At 44.3% G+C, this 27,386-nt stretch overlaps 1 long non-coding RNA gene across 1 annotated transcript; it reads right to left on the reverse strand.

Moving 5' to 3' along the window:
- LOC137528149 (uncharacterized) lies at positions 1-26,375 on the reverse strand. Its single transcript, XR_011023294.1, has 3 exons — positions 26,290-26,375; positions 8,153-8,318; positions 1-109 (listed from the first exon to the last, which is right to left on the reverse strand). It is a non-coding gene; the product is annotated as an uncharacterized lncRNA (long non-coding RNA).
- Positions 26,376-27,386: the final 1,011 nt, after the last annotated feature.

The raw sequence follows: 27,386 nt of genomic DNA on the forward strand, positions 1-27,386 counted from the left end.
CCTATCTTAGCAGAAGCAGACAGACACCGATCTAATCCAGAGGTGCATGTCACAGTATCTTTACAGGTGTTGTCGCTAGCACCACATACGTAGCATTTCAGAGAATTACCTGTGGAGAAATAAAAACATTTGGCCTCATAAATAAGAACATCTCAACAGTAAAATAAATAAAACAGAACTCTTTTCTTGAGAAATATGCAATAATTCTGTTCAGCTCTACACACTGGAAGCAGTAAAAAACAATTACAAGATCCGATGAATGAAAAAATACTTAGATCACTTAATTTAATTTTTGAAATACTGTTTGGGTTTTTTTAACGTGGTAATTTTAAGATTTGAAATGATTTGGAAAACAGAATTTTAGCCAAGAAAAGCACTTTGTCATAGAGTATTACAGAGTGAATTGAAATGGACTTTCAGGTCTCGTTCACACTAGGGGTGTTTTTGACATTTTCTTAAGCGCTGGCGATTTTCAAAATCGCTCTGAAAGCGCTTATGCACTGATTCTCTATGAGAGAGTTTACATCTGAGCAGTTAGTTTCTGATCTGCTCAGAGAACCGGTGCATGGGCCATGTTTGAGGTGATTCCGCCTCAATGGAAGGTATAGGAAACCGCAAAAAGCTTACTAAATCACTTTGTGCAGCGATTGCATGAGCGTTTTTAAGAATAAATACTTGTATTTATTTTTTTCCGGATCAAAAAGTTAACTTCCTGACTGACGTCAGGTAGTGAAAAAATGCAATTGCTCTGCAAAAGTGCTTAGAAAAGTGCTTAACAAAAACATTCAACGCACAGATATCGAAAAACAAAAACGTGTCAAAAAACAGTCAACGCGAATGTGAACGTGATCAGAGCGCAAAGTGAACGAGGCCCTGGAGAGAGTTTTCACACCACTCGTTTTACCAATAAATAGATTTTGTGCAAGCCACTGAATTACGTTTAAAAGTAACACTACTGACCTTAAAGTAAACCCGAGGTGAGGGTGATACAGAGGCTGCCATATTTATTTCCTTTTAAACAATACTAGTTGCCTGGCAGCCCTGTTACCTAATCTACTGCATGCTTGTTCAGGGTCTATGGCTGAAAGTGTTAGAGGCAGAGGATCAGCAGGGCTGCCAGGCAACTGGTATTTCTTAAAAGGAAATGAAAATGGCAGCCTCCATATCACTCTCACCTCGTATTCACTTTAAAGCTGTAAGGCGATTTATTAATATTATTTTTTTTTTTTTTTGCTCATGTTGTAACTTATTCTAATAAGTGATCCAGTCAGCTGGTTAAAGAGAAAGTTTAGTGTAAAGGAGCCTAAAAGTGATGACTTTTAGGCTCCTTTACACTATGAAGATTACGCTGCAATGCAATTGTTCTTCAATCTCATAGCAACTTATCCTAAAATGCATGGCAAGCATACAGTGAAGCATACAGTACAATGAAAGTATGCCTCACTGCCACTGTTACACTGTAAAGGCACTGCATGTTATGTGCTGAATCGCACCACAATCAATGTGATAGACCAATACAGGCCCAGATTTACATCACAGGAGCCTATAAGCACAGATGTCCTGGCACCCTATACTTCACCCTCCATGAACCTACAAACCCACACCGAACTGCACCACAAGTGTTCTGGCTGGCCCAGGCAGCTGTCACTTCCCATCATAGGTAGCTACAGGTGCTCCTTAGTATTAAGTAGCCAGAAGTACCCTCAGTATTAAGTAGCTAGAGGTGCCCCCAAGTAGCCAAAGTTAGGCCTCTTGCACACTGCATGCGATTCCGATTCCGATTTCTAATCAATTTTTACATCCGATTCTGATTTTTAATCCTTACTGCATGCTGCATTTTTTTAATCCGTTTTTCTGTTGAATGTATTCAGGGAAAATCGGAATTAAAAATTGGAAACTGAATCGGATTTGCTGTGTGCAGGGAGCCTTAGTGGTGCCCCTGACTGAAGGGAGATCTCATCAGTGTAATGCAGAGTGCAGAGTGAGTAACCTCTCATTTACACTCTCATCAGGACTCTGCATAGGGAAGGAGGGAGAGAGGCACTGGGGAGGGGAAACAGTAAATTCGGGCGCCTGAGGCAAGTGGACAAAAAGGGCGCTGCCATTCACTCCCATGATAAATATCGTTTAATGGGCCCCGAGCAGGAAAAAAGGGCGCCCGAGAAAAATAACGTTTTACAACCGGCGCCCGGAGACTTTTAATGTTTTATAACTGCTTCTCATGATTACACATTATTTAATGATTTATAATTTTTTGAACATAATTTTTAAACGAAAAACAGTACATTCTTTTTTAAAATATTATTTTTAAACGAAAAACAGCACAATATTTTTTAAAAACATTAATGCTTATCACAGGGGGGTCTTAGGTTTAGGCACCACCAGGGGGGTCTTAGGTTTAGGCACCACCAGGGGGCAGGGCCGGTTCAAGTAACAGTTGGGCCCTAGGGCAAAATTAGCCTGGGGGCCCCCCAACAGACACCCTCCGACCAAAAAGCATCCTTAGAGGCCCTTTGTTGCAGCCAAACTTTCCTCCTGGGCCCCTGAGCTGGCTGCTGACCCTCCCCCAATCACCTCCCAACTTAACAGACTCTGCAGAGACCCTGTGGAGCAACAGTTAACATGGGGGAGGGACACCTTGGGGGTCCCTACAGGCTCTGGGGCCCTGGGGCAGTTGCCTATTTTTTCCTATGGTAGCTCCAGCCCTGCCAGGGGGGTCTTAGGTTTAGGCACCACCAGGGGGGTCTTAGGTTTAGGCACCACCAGGGGGTCTTAGGTTTAGGCACCACCAGGGGGGTCCTAGATTTAGGCACCACTAGGGGGGTCTTAGGTTTAGGCACCACCAGGGAGGTCTTAGGTTTAGGCACCACCAGGGGGGGTCTTAGGTTTAGGCACCACCAGGGGGGTCTTAGGTTTAGGCACCACCAGGGGGGTCTTAGGTTTAGGCACCACCAGGGGGGTCTTAGGTTTAGGCACCACCAGGTGAGTCTTAGGTTTAGGCACCACCAGGGGTGTCTTAGGTTTAGGCACCACCAGGGGTGTCTTAGGTTTAGGCACCACCAGGGGTGTCTTAGGTTTAGGCACCACCAGGGGGGTCTTAGGTTTAGGCACCACCAGGGGGGTCTTAGGTTTAGGCACCACCAGGGGGTCTTAGGTTTAGGCACCACCAGGGGGGTCTTAGGTTTAGGCACCACCAGGGTGTGGTTAGGGTTAGGCACCACCAGGGGGGGTGGTTAGGGTTAGGCACCACCAGGGGGGTCTAGGGGTTAGGGGTAGGTACAGGGAGGGTTCTGTATGAGAGTAGGGTTAGGTATAGCTTTAGTAAAATTCTTATTAATTTTTTATAAAACGTTATTATACATTTCACTTTTTAAACAGGGAAGATTAACGTTTTTACAATTGCCGATTTCATACACATTATTTAATGATTTATAACTTTGTAAAAGATTATTTTTAAACGAAATATGGGCATAGTGTGAAAGGAGCCTTAGGGGACAAAAAATGTATAAGTTATATAAAACAGAGGTTACTTGGTAGTGTTAGTGGGTGCGGGCTGCATCAGAGAGGGTTAACATGCCTTTGTCGCCTCCTCTCGCCTCTGCGCAGTGTGCTGCTTTCCAGCAAAATGTTAGCAGTAGAGACAAGATGAAGACAGGCACTCTAGAGATGATGCTATAACAGAAATGGAGATGGCCCACTAACCAATTGTACTATAACAGAAACGGGTATGGCACACAAATAGACTGTATTTTCAGCATACAGAAGCACACAACATATTTTGGGCGTTGTGTCGTTGACACCTGAGGATAGGCAATGCCCGAAACATGTTGAGTGCTTCTGTATGCTGACAGTACAGTCTACTGTGGAGCCGTTTCTGATATGGTACAAGTGATTTGCAGGAGTGATGTCCCTGCAGGGGTCTGTCACCAGCACGCAGGCCTAGAGCCATTGTCCTGAATGGTGAGGAATGTGTGGATACAATGAATACTCTAGAGATGATGATCATAGATAGCTACTGAGGAGATATAAGCAGCCGATCCAGGTTACCACTTCCTTTACTTACTGTACAGTATCTGCATTTCCCATCGCCATATTCTTTGCCCTTTGCTGTGTCATTCCCCATCTCCTGCCCCACTATTCCACTCAGTATTAGAATATTGTAACTGCCTAAGGGCCCATTCACACTTAAAGAAAAACATTACTTTGTTACAGCTGATTTTTTTTTAATATTCTACTTTATTAAATACCAGTATATCAGATTCCAATAAAGTTCCCCCCCAAAAAAATTAACAATAACCTTACAAACAAAACAAAATAACAAAGAAAAAACATAAATAAACTTCACGAACATCCATTTCCACTAGACATTATCTCTCTATACTCAGTAGAATCCATAAACCCAATCCAATCCAACCATTTAGTAGAGTGGGGCCGAACCTCCGATTTTAGGTTCGCGAACCGGGTTCGCGAACTTCCGCGTAAGGTTCGGTTCGCGGAAAAGTTCGCGAACCGCAATATACTTCAATGGGGATGCGAACTTTGAAAAAAAAAAAATTATGCTGGCCACAAAAGTGATGGAAAACATGTTTCAAGGGGTCTAGCACCTGGACCCCCAGGTGGAGGAGTGGGATACATGCCAAAAGTCCCCGGGAAAAATCTGGATTTAACGCAAAGCAGTGTTTTAAGGGCAGAAATCACATTGAATGCTAAATGACAGGCCTAAAGTGCTTTAAAACATCTTGCATGTGTATACATCAATCAGGTAGTGTAATTAAGGTACTGCTTCACACTGACACACCAAACTCACCGTGTAACGCACCGCAAACAGCGGGTTCACTGAACAGAACAGGTATGCAGTGGCAGGTTCACTGAACAGAACAGGTATGCAGTGGTGGGTTCACAGAACAGGTATGCAGTGGCAGGTTCACAGAACAGGTATACAGTGGCGGGTTCACTGAACAGAACAGGTATACAGTGGCAGGTTCACTGAACAGAACAGGTATGCAGTGGTGGGTTCACTGAACATGTATGCAGTGGTGGGTTCACTGAACAGGTATGCAGTGGTGGGTTCACAGAACAGGTATGCAGTGGCAGGTTCACTGAACAGGTATGCAGTGGTGGGTTCACTGAACAGGTATGCAGTGGTGGGTTCACTGAACAGGTATGCAGTGGTGGGTTCACAGTACAGGTATGCAGTGGTGGGTTCACAGAACAGGTATGCAGTGGCAGGTTCACTGAACAGGTATGCAGGTATCCAGTGGGCTCACTGAACAGAACAGGTATGGTGGGCTCACTGAACAGAACAGGTATGCAGCCAGGAACAAGCTAAGCCTAACTAATCTTTCCCTATGAGAGACAGTCTGCAGCAGCTCGACCTACTCTCACTAACGCAGGCACACGAGTGAGCGTAATGGCCGCCGCTGCCTGCCTTTTATTAGGGGGGGAGTGGCTCCAGGGGCTAGTGTAGCCTAATTGGCTACACTGGGCCTGCTGACTGTGATGTAGAGGGTCAAAGTTGACCCTCATGGTGCATTATGGGGCGAACCGAACTTCCGCAAAACTTCGCCTGCGGGACGCGAACGTGAGCCTCACGTCCACGGCAGGTGCTGCTGTTGCTGCAGGGAGGTGAGGCTCATGTCTGTGCAGTCTACGGGGCTGTGCGCACAAGGTGAGCTCACGGCTACTGCCGCTTCAGAAAGCGCCGACTGTCCTGGAGATACCATCTGGGAAGCCTCAGCACTCCATTCCTGTTTGTGAGCCTGGTCCGTTAAGAGGACTGCAAGCATCTACTGGCTGGTCTCTAAGCACAGCCACACTACATGAAGTGAGATTTGACCTGGGTAGGGATGCTTTTCTCTACTTTTACATACCCTGAGTGCGCTCTTTTTGTGTTTTTTGCATTTTTTGGGTTAGGAAATTTTTGTTGTGCTCTGTCCCATTTACAAGGTTGTGGATAAGAGGCTAGCGGTCTTAACTTTGTGCACTAAAGTCCCAGCTCCAACTTCGAACTAGGACACTATCTTGTATGCGGCTGCCCTAAAGTTTTCCTACCACTTCTCAAGAATATACTCATTGTTTAACCATTTCTGCTGCACGGACGTGAGCCTCACGTCCACAGCAGGTGCTGCTGTTGCTGCAGGGAGGTGAGTCTCATGTCTGTGCAGTCTACGGGGCTGTGCGCACAATCATGCAGGCAGAAGACTGCGATCGCAATGGTCCTGGCGACAGGGGAGATTGGTGGCAGGGGACAGAAGTCCCCTGAGCCAATTCATGCATGTCTGCCGAGAATGATCACTGTTTTTGTTCAAAAACAGTGATCATTCTCAATTGGTGCCACCGATCGCTCGTTTCCACCACGCTCGCTACCGCTTGTTAAATGAATGAATGGTAACTTTTTTAATATTCATTCATCTCCCCTGTAGTCCCCCATGATCGCTGGCATCAATGAAATGCCTGCATCACTTACGAAATGTAACAGCCACGTGTTACTTCCTATATAGTGCACTTATTGTACGCGAATAGGAAAAATGCGCGAGGACATCCTGTGGCCAAATAGTAAAATTACACCTACATACATTGGGGAATATTTTTTTTTAAACAATTAAAGCCACCTGGACGTGATTGTCACGTCCAGGCGGCTGCTGCTGTGCTTCTCTGCGCTCCCATGCATGATCGTGCCTGCGTGCCCTGTGCCAACCCCCTGTAGCCTGGAGATCAATTAATGGGAAATCTAAGTCCCTGGCAGAAAAACTGACGGCTTCTCATCAGAAGCCGCGGTCTTTCTGACAAAAAAAACGTTTCCCGTCCTCCTTATACTTCCTGAAAGCGAGCACTTCGCTTCCAGGCCGAAAAAAAATCTCACCATGGCCATCTTGTGGCCAAATAGTAAAACTACATCTACATACATTTTTTAACAAAATAAACCCATTTTATTACATTTAAACTAACTGTTTACCTCCAACACCAAAAATGACCCAAATAAAATTTTTAATGGAAAAAAAAACTACAATTAAAAAAAAACAACAAAAAAACATAAATAGTTAATTAGTGACCTAAGGGTCTGAACTTTTTTAATGTGCATGTGAAGAGGGTATATTGCGAACATTTTTTAAATTATAAGCTTGTAAATAGTGATGGACACAAAACTGAAAAAATGCACCTTTATTTCCAAATAAAATATTGGCGCCACACATTGTGATAGGGACATAATTTAATTGGTGTAATAACCGGGACAATTGGGCAAATAAAAATACATAGGTTAATTATGGTAGCATGTATTGTTTTAAGGCTATAATAGCCGAAAACTGAGAAATAATGCATTTTTTGTTCCATTTTTGTTCTTAATATTCCTGTTAACATTTATTTAGAAAAAAATTATTCTTAGCAAAATGTAAAACCCAAAGAAAGCCTAATTGGTGGTGGAAAAAACAAGATATAGATCAATTCATTGTGATAATTAGTGATAAAGTTATTGGCGGATGAATGGGAGGTGAAAATTGCTCGGGTGCTGAAATGGTTAATATGTATGTCAAAAGGGTATATTTTTGTTCAATTTTGGGAATGTAATTATTGATGGATGTCAATCTGAAAATAAATAAATGGGGAAATAAAATGTGTGGCTTTTATTCACAGTGGAACGTTTTATTTTAAAACTACAATGGCCGAAAGCTGAGAAATATTTTTTTTTCCATTTTTTTCTTATTATTCCCATTTAAATGCATTTAGAATAAAAAAAATCTTAGAATAATGTACCACCAAAAGAAAGCCTGATTGGTGGCAGAAAAAAAGATCATTTTGTTGTGATAAGTAGTGATAAAGTAATTGGGGAATGAAAGGGAGGAGCGCTGAAATGTGAAATTTTCCTATCGTTCATAAGGTGCAAACAACCCGCGGGCTGAAAGAGTTAAAGGTCTTGGCCCTAGGCTATAATGAAGATATTAGATGATGACTATGAAACATTGTGGGCTGATCTGAAGCACAGTAAAATACATGAACTATTCTGCATACCCTATAAAGAACTGTTATATATAAATGCATAACAATAATTTAGTCATCAGGTATTCTGAACACACCTGAGATCTTATCTTACCCTACTCATATCCCTTTTCATAAAAATATTAGCATTCAAGTCCATTTACTGAATTTTACTTACCAGTGTGTAAAGTGAAGAGGAAGACCAGGGCAACAGGTAAGAAATACTTCATTTTCATGACAAGGGACTATATATGAACCTTCTGGTATGAGTCCTGCTGAGTGTCTCTGCTGCTCTCTTCTGCTTATAAGCTCCTCTGCACCCAATCAGCTTTTGCCAGCACCCCCTGCAGGAAATGACTGTTTACTCAGTGTTCTAATAACCCAACCTTTACAGCAGAAAAATCACGAGGTGTGCGTGGGGACATTGTATCCACCCATTCACACCTACCCACATTCATTTTGGATCAGTCCATCCAATTTTGAAGACTGGAGATGGCTCCAAAATAAATGGGGTTGTGTGGTTTTTCTTACCCAATGTACACCTCTACATAAATGAACAATGGGATCTGAGAAGGTCTGGATACACAGTGCACAGATGCCTAAGTTTTATTACTGATCGCAATAACTGGACGTTTACTACAGAGGCATTGCTATAGGGGGGCAAAGGGGGGCATATGTTCCGGGTGTAACACTGTGAGGGCACTCAGCACGGCCGCTGCACCCCCACTTCTCTCCTTCCCTCTCACTGCAGAGGAGTGCAGAAGCATTAAGAACAGTCTCCAATGGCGTACGTTAAAAAGGGGTGCTGGGAAAAAAGGGCGCGGGGTTTTAAACGATAAACATGGATAACGTTTAAAAATATAATGTACTATATTTCGTTTAAAAATAATGTTTATAAAGTTATAAATCATTAAATAATGTGCATGAAATCGGCAATTGTGAAAACGTTAATCTTCCATTTAAAAAGTGAAATGTATAATAACGTTTAAAAAAAATTAGTAAGTAACCCTCCCTGTACCTACCCCTAACCCCTAGACCCCCGTATTGGTGCCTAAACCTAAGACCCCCCTGGTGGTGCCTAAACCTATGACCTCCCTGGTGGTGCCTAAACCTAAGACCCCCCTGGTGGTGCCTAAACCTAAGACTCCCCTGATGGTGCCTAAACCTAAGACCCCCCTGGTGGTGCCTAAACCTAAGACTCCCCTGATGGTGCCTAAACCTAAGACCTCCCTGGTGGTGCCTAAACCTATGACCTCCCTGGTGGTGCCTAAACCTAAGACCCCCCTGGTGGTGCCTAAACCTAAGACTCCCCTGATGGTGCCTAAACCTAAGACCCCCCTGGTGGTGCCTAAACCTAAGACTCCCCTGATGGTGCCTAAACCTAAGACCTCCCTGGTGGTGCCTAAACCTAAGACCCTCCTTAGTGATCACTGTATTGTGTGTAGAATAATGTTTTAGAAACAGTAAGGGATAAAATATATTACAATTTACATTACGTACTGATCGCTTTATTTTGTGAATAATAATGTTTTACAAACAGTAAGGGATACCATTTAAAACAATGTTTTATTGAAATAGGAAACATAAATCATCACAAGCAGTTATAAAACATTAAAAATCTTCGGGCGCCGTTGGAAAACGTTATTATTCTTGGGCGCCCTTTTTTCCTGTTCGGCGCCCAGTAAACGATATTTATTATGGATGTGAATGGCGGCGCCCGATTTGTCCACTAGCCTCCTGCGCCCTTTTTTACTATTTCCGTCTCCAATGTACCACGATGATGTCATCCCTCCTCTGCAGTGCTTCCAGTTTGCTATTAGTAACAGTGGCCCCATGTGACAAGAGACACAGCTGTTATCAAGGAGAGGAGAGGATGCTGGACGGGCTGCAGAGGAGAGATGACATCATGGCTGAAACGTTGGAGCCAGTGAGTCTTCTGAAATTTTTTTTTAAATTGGTCTACGTCAAATTTAGCCATTGTGACTATGAGCCACTGCTCGGCCAAATTTCTGAATTTTTTGCTAAAATTTGGTTTGGGTGGCAGGGTGGCGGAATGGGAAGGTGGTTTAGGGGTCACTGATCACAGGAAAAAAATGTGTTCAAAATCTGAGAGGTCAGGTGCAGAACTATATTGACCGGCCATGGAATTACCCTAATTGCTTTCGACGAATGAAAAGGTAATCAAATTAAGACAGATGTCCACTGTGTACAGCATTAGCATCTGGTTCTGTAAATTACTCGTTTATCCAAGCAATGGTATATGTAAAGAAAAAAGTGACACATTTTTGTGCTCTAAAGGTTTTGGCACTTATTGGCCTCATTTCCACTACATGCAAATGTATGCATTTATGTGCAACAAAAATATGCATGGTAATGTAAGTCTTTGGCAGTATTTTCCAACCTTGTACTCAAGGCCCCCCAACAGCACACGTTTCGCAGGAATCCACAAACATTCTTCCAAACTAAGCACCACTATTGCCCAGGAAGGCAATTTCTCATGTGACGCTTTAAATTAAACTTGTAATGTGGAAGCGAGGGAGATAAATATTAACCTCAGTAGTTTGAAGCTCCTGGATGGTGCAAAGGCTTTTCGGATCCTTGGCAAGCCCACTGATCCAACTCAAGGTCCCTCTTCTCTTCTGCCTATTTATTTTATTATTTATTTATTTAAGTATTTATATAGCGCCAACATATTATGCAGCGCTGTACAGAGTATATATTGTCTTGTCACTAACTGTCCCTCAGAGGGGCTCACAATTGAATCCCTACCATGTCTATGTATGTATCGTGTAATGCATGTATCATAGTCTAGGGCTAATTTAGGGTGAAGCCAAGTAACTTTATCGGCCATGCTCCAATCAAGGTCGGCCTGGCTTTTGTCCTCGTGCCTGACTTTTTTCCTCAGTGAACAAGCACTTCATTCTTCTGGGCATGAGCAGAACTTACTCGCACATGGGTTTACTTATCCACAATGGGAGTGCAGCCTTGAGATACCAATTTGACAAACTTTTGTTGAATAGATTTAGAGGTACCCTGCGCTGGAATGGTGGACTGCAGGGGAGGGGGGGCGTGGTCCAGAAAACCTCTGGACCATCCACAGGTTTCCAACTAACTTCTTTTGCAGTACAGTAATGATACAATAATACAAGAACATTTGTAAAGCCCTTTTCTCCCATAGGACTCAAAGCACATAAATATGTCTCAGATCGATAGATAATTGTAGGGTGGACTGTGTTACAGAGAAAATTGTCAGGTGTTCGTAAATGCCATGCTAAACAGGTGGCTTTATCATTTTGATCTAATATTGGGGAGAGGTGGGGGGGGGGGGGGGGGGGGTAAGAGATGCAGTTGCAACAAGTCCTTCAGGTATCCAGGGGAAATCCAAGAATTTGAATGTCAATAAGCCAATCTTAAACAGAATTCTTCATTTTATCAGTGGTCAGCAGTAACCTCCTTTCCAAGTAAGGCAGCTTCCGGGAGGAAAATGTTAAGGCGCCATATAGCCGTAAAACTGACTGGCTGGGAATGTAACAACCTCAGCATATGAGAATTACCTTGTTTTATATATGTATTCTATAGTGCTAGTTGCTTCCGCAAGTGTTGTATGACCTACCAAGAAGACTTAGGGAGTAAGGCACAAAAACAGAATGCCAAGGCAGTTAGTTGACTATACTGAGAAGGAGGTCTGGATTTCCGGGCACTTCTGCTGTTGGTGGTCATTTAGGGGCTTAATGCTTGGTGCACAACTGAATTTTCATAGTTCCTGTTGATAGAGTTTTTTTTAGAGTGCACTGTGTGAGGAGGACCTTAAGATTTCAATTGAGCATTAAAAATGAAATGTGGTCTTCATTTACACCATTGTGGGACAATCCAAAGTTATTGTCTTTTTTCGAATACTCCAGACCCCATCATATGGGCGCCCCTTGGAGTCAAGTCCCTTAATGAGGAATTTAGCAAAAAGGGGGAAAAATCAATACTTTGCAAAGTGAGAAGTTAAAAAATAGATGAGAGATCAAGAAATTATTAATATTCACTATGTAATTTGTTCATATTGTTTGATCCACAATCTACTTGCACGTCATCATCTTTCCTACTGGTAGACAAGAAAAAAAAACTAGACAGCACCAACTGCCATTATTTAAAACCACACCCACTAACAAGGCAGTAGGCTGAAAGGTTTTTTTTTAATGGATATACATATGCACACAGAGAGATACTGGTTGCTTGGCAGTTGGAAACAGTTGTTATTTCCCACAATGCAACAAGGTACACAGACAGGAAACTGCCAGGACCTAGGTCCTGACATCACACTGTGGAAGGGGTTTCACCACAATAGCAGCCATACAGACCCCCCCCCCCCCTTCCCTCCCGATGATCTATGTGAGAAAAGGTAAAGATTTATTGTGGTAAAGGGGGTATCAGCTACTGATTGGGATGAAGTTCAATCCTTGGTTACAGTTCCTCTTTAACTGCTTCCCATCCGCCTAATGCAGGATGGCAGCAGGACAGCGGCTCTCTCATGTCTCCTGGACGCCTATTCGCGTCATCTCGCGAGGATCGAGTTTTTACAGGTGCTCACCCAAGCGCTCGTAATAACCATCATTCTGCACAGCAGATCCCAGTGATAAGCATGCCAGCCACAAAGTGGAGGCAAACAGCTCAGTGCACATGCATGAACCTGGCAGCATGTGGCCATCTGGATTAGCAACCAAGGCAGAAAACGGGCAAACAGCTCAGTGCATATGAGAGCGGGGTTACTCAGGGGGACACAGAGGTGTGCTATAGATACTGCCCAGCTCTGGCTGGGTATCCATCAAAAACCTGCTTCAAAAAATCTGCTAACGGAGTGACAAAGAGGTTGACCTCATCCATCAAAATCTGCTATGTACTCTGCTTATGGGGTGGCACAAAGGTCTGTATTTCCTACCCTCGACTTATACATGAGTCAATCTTATTTTCCAGGGGGTTTTTTTTAGGTAGAAGTTGGGGGGTCGGCTTATACTCGAGTATATACAGTAGTTTTGTTTTTTTTTTTCATTTTAGCATTTGAAAATAAGAAATATATCAATTTAATTGATGGGACTAAAATTTTGAGTCAGTTAAACACATTTTTCTATAGAAAATAATATATATTAACACAAATCTGTACATTAGTCTTCAAAGAGGGACAAATAAGGAAGAAAGAGAGACAGAGGGATTTAGTTGCCAAAGAGGGGCTGCCCCTCACTCTAGTGTTTAGCGATTTGCGTTTGCGATTTTGCAAGGCGAAGTTCAGGATGATTCTTGGGTGAATGGGGGTTTTTCTGCTTGTTCGTTTGGATTGAACCACTCCGCTACCTGAACCGCGCTTGCGATTTTGAAAAAGGTGGCGGCGCGTTGGTGGGAGCTCTTTTGTGGAGTAACATTGGCCGGACGCTGATTTCAAGGGGCAGGCAATTTGAGAAACACTGGGGGCGTTCTTGGTGTGTAACAGTCCTTGGGTCCATTCGCACTAGTGAACTCAGGGCACTAGCGATGTGTGCTGGTCATCTTGTAGCCTCCTCTTGTCGATGATCACGCAACCGTCCTATGCACAATCAAAGAATGCAGAGTCAACTCGAAAGTATTTGGCCAATCAGAGAATGCAAAAAATTACTAAGTCTCCTTGGAAAAAATGGAATTCGGAAACGGAATTCAGAAATCCGCGAAATCGGTAATCGGCATTGTCGGAAATCGGAATCTCCGCGGAAGCAGAAATTAGCATTTACTACCACCCCTATCAACCAATCCTTTAGCTTTAGTTCCTATAGCTACACCATTTAGTTCCTTTAGCTACACCATATCCAAGATAATCAAGAAACACTGGCAGCCATCTATTGGGAGAGAATAGTGATGGAGCACAATTTTAGCACAATTGTGATTTTCCATCGTAATTCTCAATTACCGTGTGAAATCGTAATGCAAAATTCGGGGTACACTGGTAATTGATTTCATTTGTAAATGTAATCAGGAACCATAATTTTGCATATATTGGTAGGTGAACAGAGGCGCCAGAAGGATAAAAGTACCTAAAAATGTTTAAAAAATTGCTGGGAGGAAGTGGTGGACTCGCCTCCGTTAAAGCAGACACCAAGGACTGTAAATATATAGATATACACATTTATTGAAAATACCCCAAAGATGCAATGCGTTTCGCGGGCACAGCCCACTTCTTCAGGCAATAAGCAGGGGATAAACAACAGCAATTCAGTTATAGCAAGCAGAGCACCTCTGTCAGACAAAAGGAAGGAAAAATGTATTTTAAACTAATTTTTCTGAGTTTGAAAAACATTTTTCCTTTGGATTTTTAAAATAGATTTTCTCAAAAACTACAAGGTATTTTTTTTTATTTATTTTATTCCTTGTTCCCACCCTTCTCCTTAACATATGTATCAATTTTGGTGATGATAGCATGTATGGGGACTTTGCTTTCAACCGCTAAAGTCGGCACAAAATTACTCAATAATTGCGCAAAATTACATGTGGATTGCATGAAATAAGATGAATGTCCAAATTGTAATTACGTGTGGCCATAATTGCGAAAATGTAGCAGATTGTAATTAGGAGATTGGGCTCATCACTAGGAGAGAATATCCCTGGTGTTTTAGAGCTCCATTATAACCCCCTGTTTTCACATAGGAAGGCCCCCTTGCTTCAGGAATAGGGTGCCCCAGTCTGACGTTGTGATGTACAGACCTGGTATATACCCCTGTTTACACTGCACACATCGTAATAGTGTACTTAGGGGTCAACATACTGTATTGTATTGCATTGTAGCAGCTAGGAAGAATAATAGAATAAGCAGTTGAGAAAGACTTATCTCATTAGTATAGAGTTTTTCTTCTTGGCCTACACGGGAAAATTGTAAAAAGTGATTTCGGGAAATTCTTTTATAAAGGCCATGTAAAAAACTGTGAACAAGGTCATCTGTCTTTCACATTTACAACATTATGTAATTCACTTGGCATAATAAAGCATTTGACAAGACAGCGATCTATAAAGAATACTTTAAATGCATTGGCGGTATTATTTAGCAGATGCGGAATTCAAGTTGGGTTGCCGGTTTATGACATGTGGTTCTCTATAAAGTTTTGTGGTCTTACCAAAGTAGGAAATATAAAAGCGGTGTGTAGGTGTATGCAAATAGTTGTACTTAAATTATTTCCTTATTTCAATATACGAGGAGATGCTGATAAGTCCTCGACTTTGCCCCCTTCCAGATGAAATAGAAATACGAGTGTGGGGGCGTATGACAGCCTAATATCTTAATGTGTAACTGTGCAAATATCACTGTTTGCGATTCTTAAACTTTTCTTTTAGTGAGAAGATGTGATGTCCGAGGCACAAGCAAGTTTCACATTGTTGGAGGTACAATACAATACAATACAATAACATTTGTAAAACGCTTTTCTCCCATAGGACTCAAAGCGCATAGTTGTGTCTCAGCATTAATGTTACAGAGGAGATAGTCAGATGTTCATGAATGCCAGACTGAAGAGGTAGGTTTTCAGTTTAGACTTAAATGCTTCCAGGGATGGAGCTGTCCTGATTGGGTGTGGCAGGGAGTTCCAAAGTGTAGGGGCAGCATGACAAAAGGCTCTGTCTCCAAAGGTTTTGAGGAGGACTCTGGGTGTGACCAAGGTGTTACGTCCTTTTGATCTAAGATTGTGGGGGGTGTGATGCAGTTGCAACAAGTCCTTAAGGTATCCAGGGCCCAGATTGGCTTACTGACATTAAAATCCTTGCACAATCTTAAACAGAATTCTCCATTTTATCGGTAGCCAGTGGAGTGAGCTCAGGGTTGGTATTATGTGGCAATGGCGGGGTTGGCTGGTTAACAGCTTTGCGGCGGCACTCTGTACTAATTGCAGGCGGCGTAAGTCTTTCCTATGCAGGCCTGTGTAGAGGACGTTGCAGTAGTCTAACCTTGATGTGACGAAGGCATGAACTAGGGTTGGAAGATCCTCTGAAGGAATTAGGTGTTTAATCCTTGCAATATTCCTTAGATCACACACTATCCGAATGGTTACCAGGGTAAATTGGACACACACTATGTCTAAAAAGACAAACCCTATAGGTATAAATAGGAGGTGAAATAAACTCCAAAGTAAAAACACCAGATGGTGCTATCGAATGGGTCACCCAAAGATGCGGGGCCCATATAGTGTGTTACCCTAATGGCGTAGCAGGGTCGCACCCATGCCAATATAGAGGGTCTTTGCTGATCCCCCCCGGTTAAAAAATGCCGGGGTGTAGCTAGCTCGTAAATGGCGGGTGCTCACACACTGGATATAGCAGTGCACGATATGGGATACCACCACTGGCCAACTGTATATCGATAATGGCCAGTGGGATACCCAGAGTGCTGCCGGCACTGCTAATCCCCAATGGGGGGAGTAAACGGAGGGTCAAAAGTGCATAGTGCTGTACAAAAGTGGATCACCCTAATATGAACATATTTCACCCTAACAGGCTTCCTCAGAAGGTGCTATACAATATATACACAATGCTATACACAATATATACAGAAAACCCCCAGTAAAACTCCCACAATAGCTTAAGTCAAAGCTACCTGTATGCTGGCAAGCCACTGATTAAATACCTAGTCTGGCAGGAAATGGATCACACCCGATGGGTGGAGGGAGGATAGCCACTCCCTCCTAATTAACTCTTCCAAAAGTGTAATGGAGGCAAGCCCTCGTATGCGTGATAAGCCCAATGGCAAAGCATACAGCCATCAGATATAGTTATCCGGCCAAGTGTATCTCCTGGTCGATCCATATGTTGGATGTGCAGTGGCTGTAAATGTATGTGCCAGGGGCCGGTCCGTCTGTCACTTCCGCCCCCTGTACAGCCATGTGTGTACAGGTGTAACCATGGCAATAAAAACGCCCCCCTATGACACAGAGCGGCTGGACCAATAGTATAGAGGTCACAGCCGCTCTCAATGATGTGCGCGTAACGTCCTGTAATGACGTCACAGCGCATATTCCCCCCTGAGCAATTGCCCAGTGTACGAGCGGGTAGCCATGGCAACGCACGCACGCTACGCTGTTACGTACAACGCATCCCCGCGTCACCAGCTATCACACCCACGTGGGTCTGGATGGTGACGGCAACAACGCCCCCAAGCAGTGGGCGTGTAAAGTGTCGTGCACAGCGCAAAGACACTCCCACCAGCATCCGATAGGCTGGTGGAGAGTGTATACAGGGTTGCCATGCCAGCCGACCCGCACCAATGTGCGTAGCCGGTGGCGATAGTGGATACATCAATGAGAGTCATCCAATGCATAATGTACATGCAAAGAGCTGGCTGTAAGCGGGGGGGGGAATTACTTGTTTGGGGGGGCGGGAGTGGAATCGGGGGAATTCCCACCTGTCAGACCAGGCACAGTGGACGTCAGCTGGGAGGCCAAATGGGGAGCGCAAAGGATGTCACAATAAAGTGCTGTTAAGCAACAAATTGTACAAAAAATGACACTGGAAGGAAAATAAATGCTCAACTGTATAGAGGTACATATTCACAGGTGCTGGACGAATAAACATCTGTGAAACAATCTAGTTAAACATGACAGAACAAGAGTTCATAGAAAACATGCCAAATTAAAATCCTCATTGAGGCCACGGGGGGCGATGGTATCCAAACGGAAAATCCACTCAGATTCAATCTGTGTGAGTTTGCGGTCGAAATTTCCACCCCTTCTATCCTTTTTCCAGCATTGTATCCCCCAGAAAACAATGTTAAACCGACAGACACTGTGAAATTCGTTCATATGTCGTGCAATCGGGGTACTGCTTTTGTGCTTGATATGACCCACATGTTCCAGTACCCTCTCCTTAAATTGTCGGGTGGTTTTTCCGATATACCACGGATTGCAGGGGCACCTCGCTCCGTATACCACCCCTCTTGTTTCACAGTTGATGAAAGATTTTATTTCAAAAGTTCTGCCGCTATGGGGTGCTGTAAAGGACTTTGTGGTGGGAATATATCTACAGGCCTTACATCTGGCACACCTAAAGGACCCGGTGGGCTTAGGGGGTAACCAAGTCCCCACAGGTTCAATGGTGTTGGAAAAGGTGCTGTGGACAAGCATATCACGAAGGTTAGCTGACCTCCTATATGTGATCGCCGGATGTACAGGCAGATGTCTAACGAGATCCTTATCTTTTTGTAGGATCGGCCAATAATGTTTCATGATATTAAAAACAAACTGAGAGTGTTCCGTGTAGGTCCCAATCAGTCTCGGTGCACTGACCATGGGTGAAGGGTTACACATGCTACCACTGCTCTGGACTGGAAATAAGTTGGTGTTTTTATCTTTCTTGTTTGTTGCCAACAGCGTCTCAGTCCGCGGAGTCGCTAGCGCCCTTTTGTGGGCACTATCAATTACCTTGTCAGGAAACCCACGTTGTTTAAACCGTCTGCGCAAAAGTTCGCATTCTTTATTAAAAGCAATCTCTGACGAACAGTTCCGCCTAGCACGTAAGAACTGACCAACTGGTATGCCCTTTTTGAGGGAGCTAGGATGAGAGCTCTCCCATTTCAATAGGGCATTTGTAGAGGTCGGTTTACGAAAGATCTCTGTTTCAATACAACCCCTGTCGTTAATAGTGATAGTAAGATCAAGAAAATTAATGGTTTGGGGATGGATCTCGTGGGTGAATTTCATCCCCACCTGGTTGTCGTTAAGTATGCTCACAAAATCTTCAAACACCGAGATTGGGCCTTCCCATAGTATCAGCACGTCATCTATAAATCTGCCCCAATACAATATGTGTGATGTAAAAAAGGCTAGATCTTCCGTAAACACAATGCGGTCCTCCCACCAGCCCAGGAACAGATTTGCATACGACGGGGCACAAGCTGTCCCCATCGCACTGCCCCTGAGCTGGTGGTAAATGCGACCGTCAAACATAAAAACATTGTGCGTAAGTATGAACTCAAGTAATTTAAGCAGTAGTTTGTTATGTTCATGAAGGTGCTGCCCTCTTGTGCCCAAAAAGAAACTAACCGCATTCAGGCCTAAACTATGTTGGGGGCGTTGTTGCCGTCACCATCCAGACCCACGTGGGTGTGATAGCTGGTGACGCGGGGATGCGTTGTACGTAACAGCGTAGCGTGCGTGCGTTGCCATGGCTACCCGCTCGTACACTGGGCAATTGCTCAGGGGGGAATATGCGCTGTGACGTCATTACAGGACGTTACGCGCACATCATTGAGAGCGGCTGTGACCTCTATACTATTGGTCCAGCCGCTCTGTGTCATAGGGGGGCGTTTTTATTGCCATGGTTACACCTGTACACACATGGCTGTACAGGGGGCGGAAGTGACAGACGGACCGGCCCCTGGCACATACATTTACAGCCACTGCACATCCAACATATGGATCGACCAGGAGATACACTTGGCCGGATAACTATATCTGATGGCTGTATGCTTTGCCATTGGGCTTATCACGCATACGAGGGCTTGCCTCCATTACACTTTTGGAAGAGTTAATTAGGAGGGAGTGGCTATCCTCCCTCCACCCATCGGGTGTGATCCATTTCCTGCCAGACTAGGTATTTAATCAGTGGCTTGCCAGCATACAGGTAGCTTTGACTTAAGCTATTGTGGGGGTTTTACTGGGGGTTTTCTGTATATATTGTGTATAGCATTGTGTATATATTGTATAGCACCTTCTGAGGAAGCCTGTTAGGGTGAAATATGTTCATATTAGGGTGATCCACTTTTGTACAGCACTATGCACTTTTGACCCTCCGTTTACTCCCCCCATTGGGGATTAGCAGTGCCGGCAGCACTCTGGGTATCCCACTGGCCATTATCGATATACAGTTGGCCAGTGGTGGTATCCCATATCGTGCACTGCTATATCCAGTGTGTGAGCACCCGCCATTTACGAGCTAGCTACACCCCGGCATTTTTTAACCGGGGGGGATCAGCAAAGACCCTCTATATTGGCATGGGTGCGACCCTGCTACGCCATTAGGGTAACACACTATATGGGCCCCGCATCTTTGGGTGACCCATTCGATAGCACCATCTGGTGTTTTTACTTTGGAGTTTATTTCACCTCCTATTTATACCTATAGGGTTTGTCTTTTTAGACATAATATTCCTTAGATGAAAGAAGGAATGTTTCACAACAGCTGAGATTTGATTCCTGAAGCTTAGTTTCCCATCAATCAGTACTCCCAGGCTGCGCACACAGTCTGAGTTGTTCAGGTCTGAGCTCCCTATCCTTAGCGGTGTTGGTTGAGAGTGGGGCTACTTTGCTGTTGAGCCCTGGCCCTCGATAACAAGAACCTCACTTTTGTCAGCATTAAGTTTTAGTCAATTATTATTCATCCACTCCTGAAGCTCAGCTAAGCATGCGTTTATTTGTGGAGTAGGGTCTGTGACGCCAGGTTTGAATGACAAATATAGCTGGGTGTCATCAGTATAGCAATGATATGTCAGGCCATGTTTTTGTATGATTTCTCCAAGTGGCAGCATGTATATGGTGAAAAGTAAAGGGGATAAAATTGCGACCTGAGGTACACCGTATTTTAGTGGTACAGGGTTGGAGAGGAAGGGCCCTCAGGCTACCCTTTGTGTTCTGCCAGCCAGGAAGGAGTTGATCCACCGGAGGACAATGCCATCTATGCCACAGTACTCTTGTAGCCTGTTGAGCAGGATTTCGTGATCGACTGTGTCAAAAGCCGCTGAGAGGTCGAGTAAAATCAGGATGGAACATTGACCCTTGTCTCTTGCAATGAGCAGATCATTGCAAATCTGGGTGAGGGCTGTTTCACAGCTGTGATATTTCCTGAAGCCAGATTGTAGAGGGTCAATGATGTTGTTTTTGGAGATCCTGGCTTCAAGTTGGAGGTAGACAGCCTTTTTGTAACGTTTGAGGGTTTCTAATTCCGTGGTCAGCGCACAAGACGCGCGCTGACACAGCGGAAATCCTCCACAAACGTGTAATTTGGAGAACCCAGGTTAGGTGCAATGCACCGGTAGAGGGCAATTCCCACCAGCAGATGGAGCTGTGGAGTGCAGACGAGCACAGCCTCTGCATGGCCACAGATGCCAGATGGGAATTGTACAGATAAGGCAAAGTAGGGCACGATAGCCCTCTGAGAGAGCACAGAGACAGACTAAATGTGTGTTCCCCAATCTAGTCGCCACACAGCGACGGTGAACACACATCCGCAGAAACAAAGCGGGAACGCAATCGCAGGAGAGAGGCGATTGCCAGAAGTGACACAAGGCTGAACAGAACAGAGCACGAGAGTAGCAAAAGCACAGCAAACAACAATGAGAAGATAAAGAAAATAACAAACGCTAACTAAACGTGAACACCGCACTCATTCGCAACAGCGCACGCGTTTCAGCACGATCACCGCGCGTTAAGCACCCAGTGATAAGCGTGCCACCCTAACTAGCCAATGACACACAAACACGAAATAGAGAACGCGAACGCTTGCTAAACGGATACCTCACCGAGCCTACAGCAAGCGTTCGTACCAGACAAGACAGACAAACAGACAGATGGGGCTGCCAGTAGCAACCGCTGCTCTGGCTAGCACCCCTAAGGCAGAGATACAGAAGGAGACACTGCCACTACCACTAGGGCAAGTGCGATCCAGGCAGATAAACAGAAGGGGCTACCAGTAGCAACCGCTGCTCTGGTTAGCACCCCAAAGGCAGAATACAGAAGGAAGCACTGCCACTACCATTAGGGCTAATGCAATCCAGACAGATGGAGCAGCCAGTAGCAACCGCAGCTCTGGCCTACACTCCCAGATAGACAGAACGATTTCCTGTCGACCGCCGCTGGCGACAGGACAATCGCAGCAGAGAGACAACACAGGCAAAACAGATAAACTTTAACAAACAAACAGGGCTGATACTCTGGGAGAGTTAATCAGTAACAAACCATGCAATGACCAGCAAAGGATTCTGGGAGAATATGGTATTTATACTGCCAGCCTTCAAAGAAGGCAGCTAGGCAATCTGCATAACAAATATATGCAAATTCCTCAGCAGCAGAGCAGGTCTGAAACTTGCAAAGTGAAGACAGGTCTCTTTTCCAGAGACCTGCAGCCCTCAGACTTAAGGAATGGTCAAACAGCTGTCTGCCCGTGCACACAGCTGAGCAGATTGTTACACTTTTCAATAACTTTTCCCAGAAAGGGGAGGTTTGAGACAGGTCTGTAGCTGTTTAGAGCATCTGGGTCTAAGGATGGTTTCTTGAGTAGTGGCCTGACGATTGCTTCTTTCAGAGTAGAGGGAAACCACCCTTCTTGTAAGGAGCCGTTGACTATTTTGTGGAATGCCGGTGTAAATAGTTCAGGGCATTTCAACATGAACTTAGTGGGGCCAGGGTCCAGATCGCAGCGCAGGTAGTCTGGCGAAGGTTTGAGAGGATATCCAAGATGTCTTTTTCAGTGATTACCTTAAAATCAGACCATGGAGGTAGGCTATTTTTGCACCTGTTATATGGCTCTGCATGGGTTTCTGGGGCTGTAAATTGAATGGCAGATCGTATGGAGGAGACTGTCTGAGAAGAAGTGGGCAAATTTCTCGCACAGTTCCTGTGAAGGTCTGATGCTGGATTTCCTGCAAGATGGATTGCAGAGACTGTCAACTGTGCGGAAGAGTTGGGCAGGTCTGTTAGCTGCATTTGCAATTTCGTGAGACAGGAATAAGGACTTCTTTTTGTTAGTCATCGTTTGATATTTTTTCAGGTGAGCAATAGAGATGTAGCGAACGGTTCCAGGCGAACTTTGGTGCTTCGCGTTCGCCTGCACCAGGCGAACTTTTGCGGAAGTTCGATTCGCCCCATAATGCACTATGAGGGTCAACTTTGACCCTCTGCATCACAGTCAGCAGGCACATTGTAGCCATTCAGGCTACACTAAGCCCTGGAGCCCCCCCCCCTTATATAAGGCAGGCTCGCTGGCCATGACACTCACTCGTGTGCCTGCTGCAAATAGACAGACTAGGGAGAGCTGCTGCTGATTTTTTCTCTTAGGGAAAGATTAGTTAGGCTCTTGGCTTGCTCCTGGCTGATTGTTATTGCTAAAATAGCACCCCTCAACAGCTCTTTTGAGAGCTCTAATGTTTTCCTGATGTGTTTTTTTTGTGTGTGTTGCTCACTGACATTATACAGCCCTATCTGTTGCAGCTGGTCCTTGGTAATTGTTATTACTGTGCCAGCCAGGCCCTGCCTAACTATCTATGCTGGGACACCTACCTATGCCTACCTAACTACTGGGGCACCTACTTACCTATATGGGGACACCTACCTACCTACCTATACTAGGGGACCTACCTATGCCTACCTGCCTATACTACGACTCCTACCTATGACTAGCTAACTACTGAGGCACCTACCTATGCCTACCTACCTATACTGGGACTCCTACCTATGCCTACCTACCTATACTGGGACCCCTACCTATGCCTAGCTAACTACTGGGACACCTACCTATGCCTACCTACCTATACTGGGTCTCCTACCTATGCCTAGCTAACTACTGAGGCACCTTCCTATGCCTACCTACCTATACTGGGTCTCCTACCTATGCCTAGCTAACTACTGAGGCACCTACCTATGCCTACCTACCTATACTGGGACTCCTACCTATGCCTACCTACCTATACTGGGACTAGTACCTATGCCTAGCTAACTACTGGGGCACCTACCTATGCCTACCTACCTATGCCTAGCTAACTACTGAGGCACCTACCTATGCCTACCTACCTATACTGGGACTCCTACCTATGCCTACCTACCTATACTGGGACTAGTACTTATGCCTAGATAACTACTGAGGCACCTACCTATGCCTACCTACCTATACTGGGACTCCTACCTATGCCTAGCTAACTACTGAGGCACCTACCTATGCCTACCTACCTATACTGGGACTCCTACCTATGCCTACCTACCTATACTGGGACTTGTACTTATGCCTAGATAAGTACTGGGGCACCTACCTATGCCTACCTACCTATACTGGGACTCCTACCTATGCCTACCTACATACAAGAAGATAATAAGGTAGTTGCTTCATTGTGGACAGACCAAATTTGATCAGCTGGACAGTCACTGTTGTTCTATCATTGAGCTACCACAGCCCGGCGACCATATGCGCTGGAAAACTGCTACGGCCTGCACTCTGGCCATGTTGCGCATCAGTCCAGCACGGTCGTCACTACGCAAACAGCTGTTTGCGGTGCGTTACACAGTGAGTTTGGTGTGTCAGTGTGAAGCAGAACTCTAATTATACTCCCTGATTGATGTATACACATGCAAGATGTTTTTAAGCACTTTAGGCCTGCAATTTAACATTCAATGTGATTTCTGCCCTTAAAACTCTGCTTTGCGTCACCTCCAGATTTTTCCCCGGGACTTTGGGCATGTATCCCACTCCGCCATGCCCCCCTCCAGGTGTTAGACCCCTTGAAACATCTTTTCCATCACTTTTGTGGCCAGCATAATTTTTTCTATTTTTCAAAGTTTGCATCCCCATTGAAGTCTATTGCGGTTCGCGAAGGTTCACGAATGGGGTTCGCGAACCGAAAATCGGACATCTCTAGTGAGCAATTAGCGAAAGTTTGTCATCAGGGGAATGATGTTTGCACCACCTTCGTTCCGGTCTGCGTGCCTGTTTCTTTAGTTCCTTTACAGAGTTGTCAAACCAGCGAGCGTGATGTAATGGTGCGGAACGTTTAATCTTTAAGGGAGCTATGGCGTCAAAAGCGGTTGAGACATTGTGGTTATATTTAACCCATTCAGGTTCCGTCGTTTTCACGTGAGAAATGTTCACCTCCCATTCATTAGCCTATAACTTTATCACTATTTATCACAATGCACTGATCTATATCTTGTTTTTTCTGCCACCAATTAGGCTTTCTTTGGGGGGTACATTTTGCTAAGAGCCACTTTACTGTAAATGCATTTTAACAGGAAGAATAAGAAAAAACTGAAAAAATTCATTATTTCTCAGTTTTCAGCCATTATAGTTTTAAAATAATACATGCCTCCATAATTAAAACTCACGTATTGTATTTGCCCATATGTCCCGGTTATTACACCGTTAAAATTATGTCCCTATCACAATGTATGGCGACAATATTTTATTTGGAAATAAAGGTGCATTTTTTTCCGTTTTGCATCTATCACTATTTACAAGTTTAAAATAAAAAAATATAGAAATATTTCATCTTTACATTGATATTTAAAAAGTTTAGACACTTAGGTAAATATTTACATGTTTTTTTTTTATTGTAATGTTTTTTTTTTATAGTAAACATTTTATTTGGGTAGTTTTGGGAGGGTGGGAGGTAAACAATAGATTTATAATGTAAATGTGTGTTAATTTAAAAAAAATTTTTTAACAGGTGTAGTATTACTTTTTGGCCACAAGATGGCTGCCATGAGTTTGTTTACATGACGTCACTCTAAGCGTAACATACGCTTACAGTGACGCATCGGGAAGGGAACGGCCAGAAAAGGCGCAGCTTCCGAGAGAAGCTGTCGCTTTTTCAGCGGGGGAGAGGAATCAATGATCGGGCACCATAGCCCGATACATTGATTCCCTGGCTACCGAATCCACGGCCGGGAGTGCGCGTGCACGCGCGCGATCGGCCGCGGGAGCGCGCGGTAGCGCGCATGGTTCCCGGACGTAGAAACTACGTCCAGGAACCAAAATAGGTTAAGGACCATGGATTCAAGGCCTAAGTTGTGATCTGTCAGTCCGCCTAGATTGTGGCTGTTCTGTAGGTGTTGGGGTATCAAACCTTTCAAGGAACGATATTTTATTAGTTCTTTCACTTGGTGTTTTGTAGCCGGTGCTGTAAAGGAGAAGTTTACAGTGTGGTGGTCTGACCAAACTACTGGATCAATGTCCACATTGGATATTAGGAGTTCTGAATGGAAAATGAGGTCCAAAGTGTGTCCTTTTTTGTGGGTAGGGAGGTTGACGGCTTGAGAGAAGCCCAGTTCATTCATGGAGAGAAGTAGCTCAGTTCCTAATTGGGAAGAGAGTGTATCGACCCATGCGTTAAAGTCTCCCAGAATTATCCACCTAGGGTGTTTCAGTGTTATGCAAGATACAAGTTCTGCTATTTCCTTGAGAAAAGCTGAGCCAGCCAGGTATGGGTCATCATGAAGTTTATGTTTCTACAGGGTAAGTTAGCAAAGTACAGTCACACTTGGCAATCCAAGGGTAATAGTGCCGGACCTGAACCGGATTTATAACCACAAGAGCGTGCTCTCAGAAAAGAGCTTGTGTCGCACTCACCTCCATATTGTGATCTGCAAGGAGTTTGTATGTTATTTCCAGGTCTGTGTGGGGTTCCTCTGGGCACTCAGTCTTCCTCTCAGGTCCCAAAAACATACAGATAATCATAAGTTAATTTGCTTCACCTAAACAAGGTCCTAGGCTACAAAGTACATATGATTATGGTAGAGATTGAGTTTGTGAGGTCCAACTGAAGGACAGTTAGTGACAAGACTATATAGCCTGTACAGCGCTGCAGAAGATGTTGGCGCTATATATAATAATAATCTTATATACACCTTATCAATATTTCCTTTGATCCTTTTAATTGTGGCCAAACCGATCTCAATATATATGATCTTAAATTGAATCTAAAGTGAGGCGGCCATTTATTTCTTTTTAAACATTATCAGTTGCCTGATGTCGTGTTTATCTTTATGACCTCAGTAGTCTCTGAATCAGGGGCGGACTGACAACTCATGGGGCCCCCGGCAATAGGAGATTATGGGGCCTCGTGCCCACATTTCACATTATTTTTTACAGACTAAGATATAATTATTTACTGACAACAGATATTTTACACTGATAAACAACCCTGCGATGCGCGTAGCGCGGTGTGCCGAAAAATGGGTGTGGTCACGCAACAGAATGTGGGCGTGGTCATGGGTGGGGCAAAATATACATGACCTTAGCAGTAGTGTAGAAGGTCTGCCGGGGAAGTTTGAACTCTGCCATAGTGTTTCCCACCAAAATAGACGTAACCTGGCAGCAGCGGTTCCCCCAAATACACATAATTTGGCAGCGGTTCCCCAAAATATGCGTAATCTGGCAGCGGATCACCAAAAATACATGTAATCTGGCAGCAGTGGTTCCCCCAAAATACACATAATCTGGAAGCAGCGGTTCCCCAAAAATACACTTAATCTGGCAGCTGTTTCCCAAAATACACTTAATCTGGCAGCAGCGGTTCCCCAAAAATAGTTAATCTGGCAGCAGTTCCCCCAAAATAGGTGCCCCCAGTATAGGTAACCAGGTCAAAAGGTATCCCCAGTGGAAGTAACCAGGTCTATAGGTGTTTCCTGTGCAGGTATCCAGGTCTATAGGTGTCCCCAGTTTAG

The sequence above is a fragment of the Hyperolius riggenbachi genome, chromosome 8 (genome assembly GCF_040937935.1).
Source record: "Hyperolius riggenbachi isolate aHypRig1 chromosome 8, aHypRig1.pri, whole genome shotgun sequence".
Taxonomy (NCBI): domain Eukaryota; kingdom Metazoa; phylum Chordata; class Amphibia; order Anura; family Hyperoliidae; genus Hyperolius; species Hyperolius riggenbachi.